Raw genomic sequence first — 15,016 nt, forward strand, 5'->3', positions numbered from 1 at the left:
AAAACCAACGTCTCATATTACGGATGATGAATACATGTAATACACAGTACAAGCTACTCAGGAACCCCCCCACCACAGTCAGCAGTCATGTAATAATGTTCCAAAGGCAGCCACCAGGCAATAATATTACATACAATTCATGTAATAAAGATCCACACTAAAACCAATAGGAAATTCTATGTCGTGTAATAATGTTATAAAACGAACAGATAGGTAATAATATTACACACACACCTCATGTAATTATGCTCCACACACAACCAACAGGTAATATTACACACACGTCACGTAATAATGCTCCACACGCAGTAACCAGGTAATATTATACACGCATAGCAACTAGGTAATGATATTACACACAGGGTCCATAGGCTCCACAGGGAGACCTTGGGGTATAGATGATGATGAAGTCATCCAGGCACCACGCAGTTACATTTTTCTCCCAGGATGCACTGGGTCTCCCTCCTATACCCCACCCCCGGGCCAGAGGCACCTCAGTTCGTTGGGTGCCCGGCTGGAGATTTTTATTCAGCCCCTGAAGATTTTAAGCTTTCCTCAAGTGCGGACAGTCCAGGGGACGTCCGCGCTGCCGCTCCGTCACCCCGCCGGCGCAGAGAAGGATCAGGGGATCTCAGCGGGCATCCATGGTCATGGCTAGCAGGGACCCCGGATGATCCCTGGACTGCGGCCGGGCGCTACGGTAAGCGGCGGGCCACCACGAGCTGAGACGCAGTCTTTTCCCCCAGGGCTGGGGACTCCCTGGGGATGACAGCAAGTGGAGCCAGGCACGGAGTCCTGCGCTTCCACACGGCCACCAGAGACATAGGCTGGAAATAGTTACGAGAGATCAGCGTCCCGGGGGTTAAACGCTGGCCCGGGTCCCCCTATATACCTCTCCTCCAGGTGCTCAGTGTATGTAGCACTGTGTAGTTGATTGGTAGTGCTATTTGTGCAGGTGGTGTTTATATCTGCATTATATGTGACTGTATGCTAGCGCTGTCTGTCTGAGTTTCTGTTTTCCTCTGTCAGCCATTTTACTTTCCCTGCGCCTTTATTCTCACTGAGCCCTAATACAGGAGTTGTCAGGGTGTTATATCCTGTGTGGTGCTTCACATAGAGTATACTGGTATCCTCCTCACCATGTCTGGTAGTGAGAGTGAAGGGTCACATAGAGTATACTGGTATCCTCTCCCCCATGTCTGGTAGTGAGAGTGATGGGTCACATACAGTATACTGGTATCCTCTCCCCCATGTCTGGTAGTGAGAGTGATGGGTCACATACAGTATACAGATATCCTCTCCCCCATGTCTGGTAGTGAGAGTGATGGGTCACATACAGTATACTGGTATCCTCTCCCCCATGTCTTGTAGTGAGAGTGATGGGTCACATACAGTATACTGGTATCCTCTCCCCCATGTCTGGAAGTGAGAGTGATGGGTCACATACAGTATACAGATATCCTCTCCCCCATGTCTGGTAGTGAGAGTGATGGGTCGCATACAGTATACTGGTATCCTCTCCCCCATGTCTGGTAGTGAGAGTGATGGGTCACATACAGTATACTGGTATCCTCTCCCCCATGTCTGGTACTGAGAGTGATGGGTCACATACAGTATACTGGTATCCTCTCCCCCATGTCTGGTACTGAGAGTGATGGGTCACATACAGTATACAGATATCCTCTCCCCCATGTCTGGTAGTGAGAGTGATGGGTCACATACAGTATACAGATATCCTCTCCCCCATGTCTGGTAGTGAGGGTGATGGGTCACATACAGTATACAGATATCCTCTCCCCCATGTCTGGTAGTGAGGGTGATGGGTCACATACAGTATACAGATATCCTCTCCCCCATGTCTGGTAGTGAGGGTGATGGGTCACATACAGAATACAGATATCCTCTCCCCCATGTCTGGTAGTGAGGGTGATGGGTCACATACAGTATACTGGTATCCTCTACTCCATGTCTGGTAGTGAGAGTGATGGGTCACATACAGTATACTGGTATCCTCCTCACCATGTCTGGTAGTGAGAGTGAAGGGTCACATACAGTATACTGGTATCCTCTCCCCCATGTCTGGTAGTGAGAGTGATGGGTCACATACAGTATACTGGTATCCTCTCCCCCATGTCTGGTAGTGAGAGTGATGGGTCACATACGGTATACTGGTATCCTCTCCCCCATGTCTGGAAGTGAGAGTGATGGGTCACATACAGTATACTGGTATCCTCTCCCCCATGTCTGGTAGTGAGAGTGATGGGTCACATACAGTATACAGATATCCTCTCCCCCATGTCTGGTAGTGAGAGTGATGGGTCACATACAGTATACAGATATCCTCTCCCCCATGTCTGGTAGTGAGGGTGATGGGTCACATACAGTATACAGATATCCTCTCCCCCATGTCTGGTAGTGAGGGTGATGGGTCACATACAGTATACAGATATCCTCTCCCCCATGTCTGGTAGTGAGGGTGATGGGTCACATACAGTATACAGATATCCTCTCCCCCATGTCTGGTAGTGAGAGTGATGGGTCACATACAGTATACAGATATCCTCTCCCCCATGTCTGGTAGTGAGAGTGATGGGTCACATACAGTATACTGGTATCCTCTCCCCCATGTCTGGTAGTGAGGGTGATGGGTCACATACAGTATACAGATATCCTCTCCCCCATGTCTGGTAGTGAGAGTGATGGGTCACATACAGTATACAGGTATCCCCTCCCCCATGTCTGGTAGTGAGGGTGATGGGTCACATATAGTATACAGATATCCTCTCCACCATGTCTGGTAGTGAGGGTGATGGGTCACATATAGTATACAGATATCCTCCTCACCATGTCTGGTAGTGAGGGTGATGGGTCACATACAGTATACTGGTATCCTCTCCCCCATGTCTGGTAGTGAGGGTGATGGGTCACATACAGTATACTGGTGTCCTCTCCCCCATGTCTGGTAGTGAGGGTGATGGGTCACATACAGTATACTGGTATCCTCTCCCCCATGTCTGGTAGTGAGAGTGATGGGTCACATACAGTATACTGGTATCCTCTCCCCCATGTCTGGTAGTGAGGGTGATGGGTCACATACAGTATACAGATATCCTCTCCACCATGTCCGGTAGTGAGGGTGATGGGTCACATACCTGTATACCGGTATCCTCTCCCCCATGTCCGGTAGTGAGGGTGATGGGTAACATACCTGTATACCGGTATCCTCTCCCCCATGTCCGGTAGTGAGGGTGATGGGTCACATACAGTATACCGTATCCTCTCCACCATGTCTGGTAGTGACAGTGATGGGTCACATACAGTATACTGGTATCCTCTCCCCCATGTCTGGTAGTGAGAGTGATGGGTTACATACAGTATACTGGTATCCTCTCCACCATGTCTGGTAGTGAGAGTGATGGGTCACATACAGTATACTGGTATCCTCTCCACCATGTCTGGTAGTGAGAGTGATGGGTCACATACAGTATACTGGTATCCTCTCCACCATGTCTGGTAGTGAGAGTGATGGGTCACATACAGTATACTGGCATCCACTCCACCATGTCTGGTAGTGAGAGTGATGGGTCACATACAGTATACTGGTATCCTCTCCACCATGTCTGGTAGTGAGGGTGATGGGTCACATACAGTATACAGATATCCTCTCCCCCATGTCTGGTAGTGAGAGTGATGGGTCACATACAGTATACAGATATCCTCTCCCCCATGTCTGGTAGTGAGAGTGATGGGTCACATACAGTATACTGGTATCCTCTCCCCCATGTCTGGTAGTGAGGGTGATGGGTCACATACAGTATACTGGTATCCTCTCCACCATGTCTGGTAGTGAGGGTGATGGGTCACATACAGTATACAGATATCCTCTCCCCCATGTCTGGTAGTGAGAGTGATGGGTCACATACAGTATACAGATATCCTCTCCCCCATGTCTGGTAGTGAGAGTGATGGGTCACATACAGTATACAGATATCCTCTCCCCCATGTCTGGTAGTGAGAGTGATGGGTCACATACAGTATACTGGTAACCTCTCCCCCATGTCTGGTAGTGAGGGTGATGGGTCACATACAGTATACAGATATCCTCTCCCCCATGTCTGGTAGTGAGAGTGATGGGTCACATACAGTATACAGGTATCCCCTCCCCCATGTCTGGTAGTGAGGGTGATGGGTCACATACAGTATACTGGTATCCTCCTCACCATGTCTGGTAGTGAGGGTGATGGGTCACATACAGTATACTGGTATCCTCTCCCCCATGTCTGGTAGTGAGGGTGATGGGTCACATACAGTATACTGGTGTCCTCTCCCCCATGTCTGGTAGTGAGGGTGATGGGTCACATACAGTATACTGGTATCCTCTCCACCATGTCTGGTAGTGAGGGTGATGGGTCACATACAGTATACAGATATCCTCTCCCCCATGTCTGGTAGTGAGAGTGATGGGTCACATACAGTATACAGATATCCTCTCCCCCATGTCTGGTAGTGAGAGTGATGGGTCACATACAGTATACAGATATCCTCTCCCCCATGTCTGGTAGTGAGAGTGATGGGTCACATACAGTATACTGGTAACCTCTCCCCCATGTCTGGTAGTGAGGGTGATGGGTCACATACAGTATACAGATATCCTCTCCCCCATGTCTGGTAGTGAGAGTGATGGGTCACATACAGTATACAGGTATCCCCTCCCCCATGTCTGGTAGTGAGGGTGATGGGTCACATACAGTATACTGGTATCCTCCTCACCATGTCTGGTAGTGAGGGTGATGGGTCACATACAGTATACTGGTATCCTCTCCCCCATGTCTGGTAGTGAGGGTGATGGGTCACATACAGTATACTGGTGTCCTCTCCCCCATGTCTGGTAGTGAGGGTGATGGGTCACATACAGTATACTGGTATCCTCTCCCCCATGTCTGGTAGTGAGAGTGATGGGTCACATACAGTATACTGGTATCCTCTCCCCCATGTCTGGTAGTGAGGGTGATGGGTCACATACAGTATACTGGTATCCTCTCCCCCATGTCTGGTAGTGAGAGTGATGGGTCACATACAATATACTGGTATCCTCTCCCCCATGTCTGGTAGTGAGGGTGATGGGTCACATACAGTATACAGATATCCTCTCCCCCATGTCTGGTAGTGAGGGTGATGGGTCACATACAGTATACTGGTATCCTCTCCCCCATGTCTTGTAGTGAGAGTGATGGGTCACATACAGTATACTGGTAACCTCTCCCCCATGTCTGGTAGTGAGGGTGATGGGTCACATACAGTATACAGATATCCTCTCCCCCATGTCTGGTAGTGAGAGTGATGGGTCACATATAGTATACAGATATCCTCTCCACCATGTCTGGTAGTGAGGGTGATGGGTCACATACAGTATACTGGTATCCTCCTCACCATGTCTGGTAGTGAGGGTGATGGGTCACATACAGTATACTGGTAACCTCTCCCCCATGTCTGGTAGTGAGGGTGATGGGTCACATACAGTATACAGATATCCTCTCCCCCATGTCTGGTAGTGAGAGTGATGGGTCACATATAGTATACAGATATCCTCTCCACCATGTCTGGTAGTGAGGGTGATGGGTCACATACAGTATACTGGTATCCTCCTCACCATGTCTGGTAGTGAGGGTGATGGGTCACATACAGTATACTGGTATCCTCTCCCCCATGTCTGGTAGTGAGGGTGATGGGTCACATACAGTATACTGGTGTCCTCTCCCCCATGTCTGGTAGTGAGGGTGATGGGTCACATACAGTATACTGGTATCCTCTCCCCCATGTCTTGTAGTGAGAGTGATGGGTCACATACAGTATACTGGTAACCTCTCCCCCATGTCTGGTAGTGAGGGTGATGGGTCACATACAGTATACAGATATCCTCTCCCCCATGTCTGGTAGTGAGAGTGATGGGTCACATATAGTATACAGATATCCTCTCCACCATGTCTGGTAGTGAGGGTGATGGGTCACATACAGTATACTGGTATCCTCCTCACCATGTCTGGTAGTGAGGGTGATGGGTCACATACAGTATACTGGTAACCTCTCCCCCATGTCTGGTAGTGAGGGTGATGGGTCACATACAGTATACAGATATCCTCTCCCCCATGTCTGGTAGTGAGAGTGATGGGTCACATATAGTATACAGATATCCTCTCCACCATGTCTGGTAGTGAGGGTGATGGGTCACATACAGTATACTGGTATCCTCCTCACCATGTCTGGTAGTGAGGGTGATGGGTCACATACAGTATACTGGTATCCTCTCCCCCATGTCTGGTAGTGAGGGTGATGGGTCACATACAGTATACTGGTGTCCTCTCCCCCATGTCTGGTAGTGAGGGTGATGGGTCACATACAGTATACTGGTATCCTCTCCCCCATGTCTGGTAGTGAGAGTGATGGGTCACATACAGTATACTGGTATCTTCTCCCCCATGTCTGGTAGTGAGGGTGATGGGTCACATACAGTATACTGGTATCCTCTCCCCCATGTCTGGTAGTGAGAGTGATGGGTCACATACAGTATACTGGTATCCTCTCCCCCATGTCTGGTAGTGAGGGTGATGGGTCACATACAGTATACAGATATCCTCTCCCCCATGTCTGGTAGTGAGGGTGATGGGTCACATACAGTATACTGGTATCCTCTCCCCCATGTCTTGTAGTGAGAGTGATGGGTCACATACAGTATACAGATATCCTCTCCCCCATGTCTGGTAGTGAGAGAGATGGGTCACATACAGTATACCGGTATCCTCTCCACCATGTCCGGTAGTGAGGGTGATGGGTCACATACCTGTATACCGGTATCCTCTCCCCCATGTCCGGTAGTGAGGGTGATGGGTCACATACCTGTATACCGGTATCCTCTCCCCCATGTCCGGTAGTGAGGGTGATGGGTCACATACAGTATACCGGTATCCTCTCCACCATGTCTGGTAGTGAGAGTGATGGGTCACATACAGTATACTGGTATCCTCTCCACCATGTCCGGTAGTGAGGGTGATGGGTCACATACAGTATACTGGTATCCTCTCCCCCATGTCCGGTAGCGAGGGTGATGGGTCACATACAGTATATAGATATCCTCTCCCCCATGTCTGGTAGTGAGGGTGATGGGTCACATACAGTATACTGGTATCCTCTCCCCCATGTCTGGCAGTGAGAGTGATGGGTCACATACAGTATACTGGTATCCTCCCCCCCATGTCTGGTAGTGAGGGTGATGGGTCACATACAGTATACAGATATCCTCTCCCCCATGTCTGGTAGTGAGGGTGATGGGTCACATACAGTATACAGATATCCTCTCCCCCATGTCTGGTAGTGAGGGTGATGGGTCACATACAGTATACTGGTATCCTCTCCCCCATGTCTGGTAGTGAGAGTGATGGGTCACATAAAGTATACTGGTATCCTCCTCACCATGTCTGGTAGTGAGTATGATGGGTCACATACAGTATAAAGATATCCTCTCCTCTATGTCTGGTAGTGAGGGTGATGGGTCACATACAGTATACTGGTATCCTCTCCCCCATGTCTGGTAGTGAGGGTGATGGGTCACATACAGTATACAGATATCCTCTCCCCCATGTCTGGTAGTGAGAGTGATGGGTCACATAAAGTATACTGGTATCCTCCTCACCATGTCTGGTAGTGAGTATGATGGGTCACATACAGTATAAAGAGATCCTCTCCTCCATGTCTGGTAGTGAGGGTGATGGGTCACATACAGTATACTGGTATCCTCTCCCCCATGTCTGGTAGTGAGGGTGATGGGTCACATACAGTATACTGGTATCCTCTCCCCCATGTCTGGTAGTGAGGGTGATGGGTCACATACAGTATACTGGTATCCTCTCCCCCATGTCTGGTAGTGAGAGTGATGGGTCACATAAAGTATACTGGTATCCTCCTCACCATGTCTGGTAGTGAGTATGATGGGTCACATACAGTATAAAGATATCCTCTCCTCCATGTCTGGTAGTGAGGGTGATGGGTCACATACAGTATACTGGTATCCTCTCCTCCATGTCTGGTAGTGAGAGTGATGGGTCACATAAAGTATACTGGTATCCTCCTCACCATGTCTGGTAGTGAGTATGATGGGTCACATACAGTATAAAGATATCCTCTCCTCCATGTCTGGTAGTGAGGGTGATGGGTCACATACAGTATACTGGTATCCTCTCCTCCATGTCTGGTAGTGAGGGTGATGGGTCACATACAGTATACTGGTATCCTCTCCCCCATGTCTGGTAGTGAGGGTGATGGGTCACATATAGTATACAGATATCCTCTCCACCATGTCTGGTAGTGAGGGTGATATGCCCAGCTTATTGTGCTGCAGGTTTAGGTATGGGAGACATGGTACTGGAGGGGTTATGTGTGAGATGCTATGCTCCTCCAGGTCCCTCTACGGTCTCAGCCTGATTTGCACAACCATTAACGGCCATTGCGGGACGCTTAGCTGCCCCTCCTGTGTTTCCCCCGCTGGGGTTCACCCAGCAGCATCTAATGCCCTCTCAGGGCCTGCTTCAGCCGGCTGCACCCATGCAGGTTGTATCTAATCCTCCCTGGGTTAATACGCTTTCCACTACGGTACAGAATCTTACGGATGTGCGGCAGGTGGATGCACACAGATTAGACCGGCTAAAAGAATTTTGCCGTCATCTCAGTCTACTCAATATGATGATGTAGTCTGATGATGGGGTGCTCCCGGGTGACTCGGACTCCGAGACCTCTGCACGAGAGGTGGAGCCTAAGTCAAAGGTTTATATTCCAGGTCTGATACGGGCTATTGAAAAGATAAAATAAATATTCTCTGCGCACACACGTTAATGAACTGGCAGCTTGTCCCCCAGTGATAAACACTGAATCATAAAGAAGTATGTTCTAAAACAAACAAACTGTATATAGTCACGTTTATAGTCCCACTTTGAGTCCAAACAATATATAAGAAAAATCCTTATTCCATCAGCATGTATGGGTTTTCAACACCATGGATCCAATGTTATTTTGTGTTTCTTCATGCACATATATGAAACAGAGGAAAAAACACATTCATAGTGTAAAACAATTTATTTCACTTCACAAACATAAAAAATTCTAGTGGATTCTGTCTGATATGACAGAAGAAAATGAGAGTATCGAATTAGTAGATGAAGATTTAGACAGTATTATGTAAAAACTGGAAAAGATCCTCACATATGAAAGTAAAATATGGTGGGAGATAAAGGTTTACAGATCAAAAAAACATGTACCTTTTCAACAGATAATGAGGATTTTGAGAAAGAATGGAATATTATCTTACATAAGAGCTCACTTTCCCTTATTAATTTGATTGTGCAAGAAAGGAAAAGAAATTTAATAAGAACAGAAAATCAAATAAATGAATTAACATCCTTAGTGGCACCTTTTATGGGATCAAGAGAGTGCAAAGATCTAGAAAAAGATCTTGAGATGAAGGTTATTAAGAAAGAAAAAGAACTCATAATCGGAAAACAAAATAAATATAATCGCGATAAACAAGAATTATTAAGAAAGGAGACATCAAAAGAAACCAATAAATTAAATATTATGGACATTACTGATGAGGATTTCTGTAATTCCCTAAGAAATTGCCCTGTTCACACCCCAGGCTTTGGTTATAAAACTCCCATGACTAGCTCTCGACTTCCCCTTAGGAAAACACTCAGGCTTAAGTCTCCAATTAGGAATAAACCAAGAAGAGGGGAAGTAGAGAGAATATATGGTTGGAATAAACACAGAGACTTTGATAATGAGAACCATTTACAGAAAAGTAGGAGGATAAGAGAGAGTAAGGAGGAACTGGATCATAAATGGACCTAGATCTAGAGAATATTATGAAAATCCGCGCACTCAATGGTACAATGTTCCTACAAATAATCGATTTGATGCATTGGATAAAGAGACTTTTAGGGAGAGCTCGAAGGAAAAACAAGTGGATACGATAATACATTTTAAAAAAACACAGAGGGAAACGAGGAAAGGGTCCATGTAAAAAAATGAGGAATTCTGACAATAAGGCTGAACGGTCTAAGGATACAATCGAAGATCCTACAAAAATCTTTCATTTAAGCACACATAATCTAAATGAGAATGAAGAAAAAATTCTCAGGAAGGGCCTTAAGTTTGCACCGGTTAATAAATTAAACAAATTTCAAGTTTATGTTGATATTCAAAAGTATGTTAGAAACTTGTCTCTAAAGAGATATTTCGCAGGTCAGAAAATAACAGAACCTGATGAAAGGAAAGTTTTTAAACCTGAATCAACATTTAACCCTACATTCAGCCGAGGTTGTTTCCTTGAAAGTTTTAATAAAATGGTTTGTACGGAAGTAGAGAGCATTGAATTTAAGAAAAATTCTCCTTCTAATATGTCAAAAGAAGAATATGAAGCACACAAAAACTTGGAGGAAAACACAAATATAACTATTAAACCAGCTGATAAAGGTGGGTGTCGTTATTATGGACACAAACAAGTATAATCAGGAAATATTACGACAACTTAGTGATAAAACCACTTATAATTTACTTAAAAGGGAACCCTACAGAAAAAAAATATTTTTTTTTAATTAATCTTGTCAATAAATATGAAGAAAAGGGGACTATAACCATGCAAGAAAAGAAATACCTTATAAAACAACAACCAGTTATGCCTGTTATTTACATTTTGCCTAAAATACATAAAGATTCATTAAACCCACCAGGCCGCCCAATCATTGCGGGAAGTGATTCTATTACCTCTAATATATCGCATTTTATTGACCATTATTTACAACCTGAAGTTGTTAAAATGCGTTCCTATGTTAAGGATACAATTGACACTATCAGATGTCTTAAAGAAATTAGAGTATCGCAAAATTATTATTTAATTACAGCCGATGTTACATCATTGTATACTATTATCGATCATCAGGCAGGAATAGATGCTGTAGAATATACTTTTAGAAAGAATCCTGATGTGATCAATGGAGGATAAATTATCCTTTATTAAAGAATCCATTGCCTTTATATTAAAAAATATTTTCTTCTGGTTCAATAATCAATTTTTTATTCAGAAAGAAGGAACTACAATGGGCACATGATTTGCCCCATCGTATGGAAATCTTTTTATGGGATGGTGGGAAGATCATGCGGTATGGGAAAACAATATTTATAAAGAATATATTCCCCTTTGGTTACGTTTTATCAACGATATATTTTTCATTTGGAATGGTAGTAAAGAAGATATGGATGACTTCTGCAAAAATCTTAATAATAATAATAATCTGAACATCATTTTATCATACAATATACAATTTTTTTTTATACAGTTTTATTAATTTATAAGAAAGATGGTTTGTTATTAACGAAAAATTTTATTTTAATAAACCAACAGATAGTAATTCTTACATTGAGCGTAAAAGCCACCATCATCCAAAATGGTTGAAGAATATTCCGAAAGGACAAATCCAGCGAGTCAGAATAAATTGTACGAACAATGATATTTTTAAGGAACATGCAATGGTTTTAAAGAATAAGTTAATTTATAATTGATATGATGTAAAAGGAATAGATAGAACTATAGACCAAATGAGAAAGATCCCTCAGGAGGATCTTCTAATTTATAAAGAGAAGAAAGATGGGAAAGAAATGCCCACCATTCCATTCATAACAACTTTGAATATAAGACGATTGAAAAAATTTTCTTAAAAAATTGGCACTGATTAAAACAGGATCCTGTTCTAGTTAAAATCATACCTGATTATCCTAAGTTTGTGTACAGAAAGGCACCAAACGTGAAAGATAAATTAGTCAAAAGTACCAGACAGGAGAAAAAAAACTGGAAGAATTAAAACGAAGGGCTTTTTCCAGTGTGGTTCATGTAAAATATGCATTTCTCACACCAACCAAGTCTCTAAAGTAGAAGAATTTCTATTGCATACCACGAAACAGAAATTAAAAATTTCTGATTTTATGACTTGTAATAGTTCTAATTGCATCTATTTAATAGAATGTTCTTGTGGTTTCCAATATATTGGAAAAACCACTAGAAAATTGAGAGAAAGATGGGCAGAACATCTACTTAACAAAAAAAGGGTGTCCTGAACCACTCCCTTTCAAAGCATTTTTCTGCAAAACATAACTGCTCTATAAATAATATAAAAAAGTATTACAGGCATCAGAAAAATTGAAGGGAAGGCGTACAAAGGGTGCTGAGACCTTCCTTGCTAAGGCTGAAATGAAAGCTATCTATGATGTTAAAACTTTGCAGCCGTGGGGACATGACACTGACTTTGAACTTAAGTGGTTTTTATAATTGGATGTTCTATAAATTCTTATATATATTATATTCTCTTTTATATATTTATATTCTTTTACAAATTGTGTTTTTAAATACTGTCATTTTACCTGTTTTATGTATGTATTTATTATTGCTATATTTGCACTTTGACTAATATTGTATACATGTATGTATCAAGTTCCCATATATACTGATATGGACTTATCAATAATGGATACCGAACATTCCCCTCTAGTGTTTATCTCTAGTGCTTGATACACACAGGAAGTAGGAAGAAACGCGTGCCCCCGACAGACACGTCATTTCCGGTTATCGCTGTGGACGTATGGGAGGCACATGGGGGTGTGGAGCTTCCCCGGATAGGTGTGCCATTTTGGAAGGGCGCACTGAAAGGACGTCACATGGGTGACCGGGCGGGAGATAGCCCCCGCCGTGAAACCAGAAGTGACACAGAGTGGAACGCATGGTGACAAATTAAGTATAACCCGATATTATGTTATACGTAAGTACCTTTAAGTGGGATAGTTCAGTGATGTGACAAGAGGGGAGTTATTAACGAACAGTCAACAGACTATATTTTGATAGAAAAATGCAGTGGATATGATTTAGGATTGATGCCCGCCCACCTTATACAGGAAGTGGGGGGTAATCACCAGCCCTTATAAATTACCTGATTCCAAGTAACACATATACACCTTGATAAAGACCCAGTATTGGTTGAAACGCGTTGGTGGACTTTAGAGGCAGCAGTACCATCATCTAAAGAAAAGAAGGTATAGCCTAATAGGGGGAGCTTATCTTAAAATGACCCCTATATGCTTTTGACAGTGCCTTTTCTGAAAGAGGACATTTATGGTACACAGCCATTTTTATGTATGTTTGTGAAGTGAAATAAATTGTTTGATGGTTTTACACTATGAATGTCTTTTTTCCTCTGTTTCATATATTTGCATGAGGAAACACAAAATAACATTGGATCCATGGTGTTGAAAATCCATACATGCTTATGGAATCAGGATTGGGATGACTTTTCTTATATATTGTTTGGACTCACAGTGGGACTATAAGCGCGACTATATACAATTTATATGCTTTTTTTAATATTGTGTTATCCCTGACGAAAATCGGGATGTGTTTATATCCTTAAGAGTTGAGCGCTTGGATCCGTTTGTTCTTTTAGTCTGATACAAGCTGTCCGTGCGGCCTTGGTCATAGAGGAGGACGATCCTCCAGCACCTAAGTCCAAGCATGCCTTATTCAAGGACATAAAGGTGACTGCTGCTAAATTCCCATTGTCTGACCAGCTGGTGGATCACCTGGAGGTGGCGTGGAAAACACCTGGAAAGCGTTACCAGGCGCAGACGCCTGGCTTATGCTTATCTTTTTGCTGAGGACTATTTTACAAAATGGGAAACTTCACCTGCAGTGGATTTTCATGTGACGCGCTTGGTTAAAAGCTCGACCCTACCTATGCCTTCCATCTCCTCCTTAAAGGATACTACGGATAGGAAGGTGAAGGTTTGACTGAAATCCATTTATTGCCTTTCAGGTGCCGCGTGCAGACCGACCATGGCTATCTGCTGGGTAGCTCGGGCTATAGAATGTTGGGCTAACACCCTGGAAAACTCCTGGCCCTCGGATGCTACCAGAGAGCAGTTGAATCTAGTGGACAACCTCTGAGATTCAGCTACCTATATTAACGAGGCTGCCTTGGATGTCCGCTTGTTGAATGCCAGGATTTCTACTGCGGCTATTACGGCTCACCGCTCCCTGTGGCTACGCTCTTGGAGGGCAGATGCGGACTCCAAGAAGGGCTCTGAGTGTTTACCTTATAACGGTAAAGTATTGTTTGGCCCGGATTTGGATAAAATTGTAGAAACGTTGGCAGCAGCTAAGTTGGCTTGTCTGCCTTCTGCCCCTGCTCCTTCTGGGTCTCGGACCTCGACCATTCAGACCTATCGGGCCCCAGGTAAGATTAAAGCTAAGTCCTTCCCTAGGCCGTCAGTCACCAAGAAGACTGCCAAGCCCAAGAAGCAAGCTTGGAGTGCAAGACGTCTGGCTGCAAAGCCTGACTACAAACCCTTAGCCTGATGGAGCGGGCCTCCCCTTGGGGATCCCAGGGTGGGAGGCCGACTTCTTCAGTTCGCCCAATACTGGTGTCAGACTACCACAGACAACTGGGTAGGAGAAGTGGTCTCTCACGGATACGCCCTCTCCTTTCCGCAGAAGACCTCCCCATCAGTTCTTCTGCACAGGCTTCCTGTCCAACAAGGACAAGGCCTTAGAAATTCAGAAGGCAGTATAATCCTTTCTTCAGACAGGGCTGAAAGTGGCACCTTCAGTGAAGCAAGGCGAAGACCGTGATCTAAGCCCGTTTGTATGAAAGCCAAAACCCTGGATATCCTAAGGACCTGAAGATCAGAACCTCTAGGTCGACACCATTCAAAGAAAGTATGCCTCACCCGGTGGAAAAATCCCTGCAGAAGTAGGTTTCCGAGCTATGAGCATGGTGTTAACAGAGCTGGAAAAACCCCTGGACCTTAAGAGGGCTGACTTAACAGCCATGTGGTCAAAGCCAGACGACTGAGGTCCGGGTGCTGGAAAGGACCCTGAGACAACAGGTCCGTATGCAGAGGCAACAATATCGGGGTGTCGACTGAGAGA

The 15,016-nt window shown here is 44.5% G+C and overlaps 1 protein-coding gene across 1 annotated transcript in view; it reads right to left on the bottom strand.

The window, feature by feature from the left end:
• Positions 1-15,016, bottom strand: part of ILK (integrin linked kinase) — a 104,371-nt gene that overhangs the window by 42,335 nt on the left and 47,020 nt on the right. The gene's annotated exons all lie outside the window — the stretch shown is intronic.

The sequence above is a fragment of the Taudactylus pleione genome, unplaced genomic scaffold (genome assembly GCF_031769625.1).
Source record: "Taudactylus pleione unplaced genomic scaffold, aTauple2 ptg001564l, whole genome shotgun sequence".
NCBI lineage: Eukaryota > Metazoa > Chordata > Amphibia > Anura > Myobatrachidae > Taudactylus > Taudactylus pleione.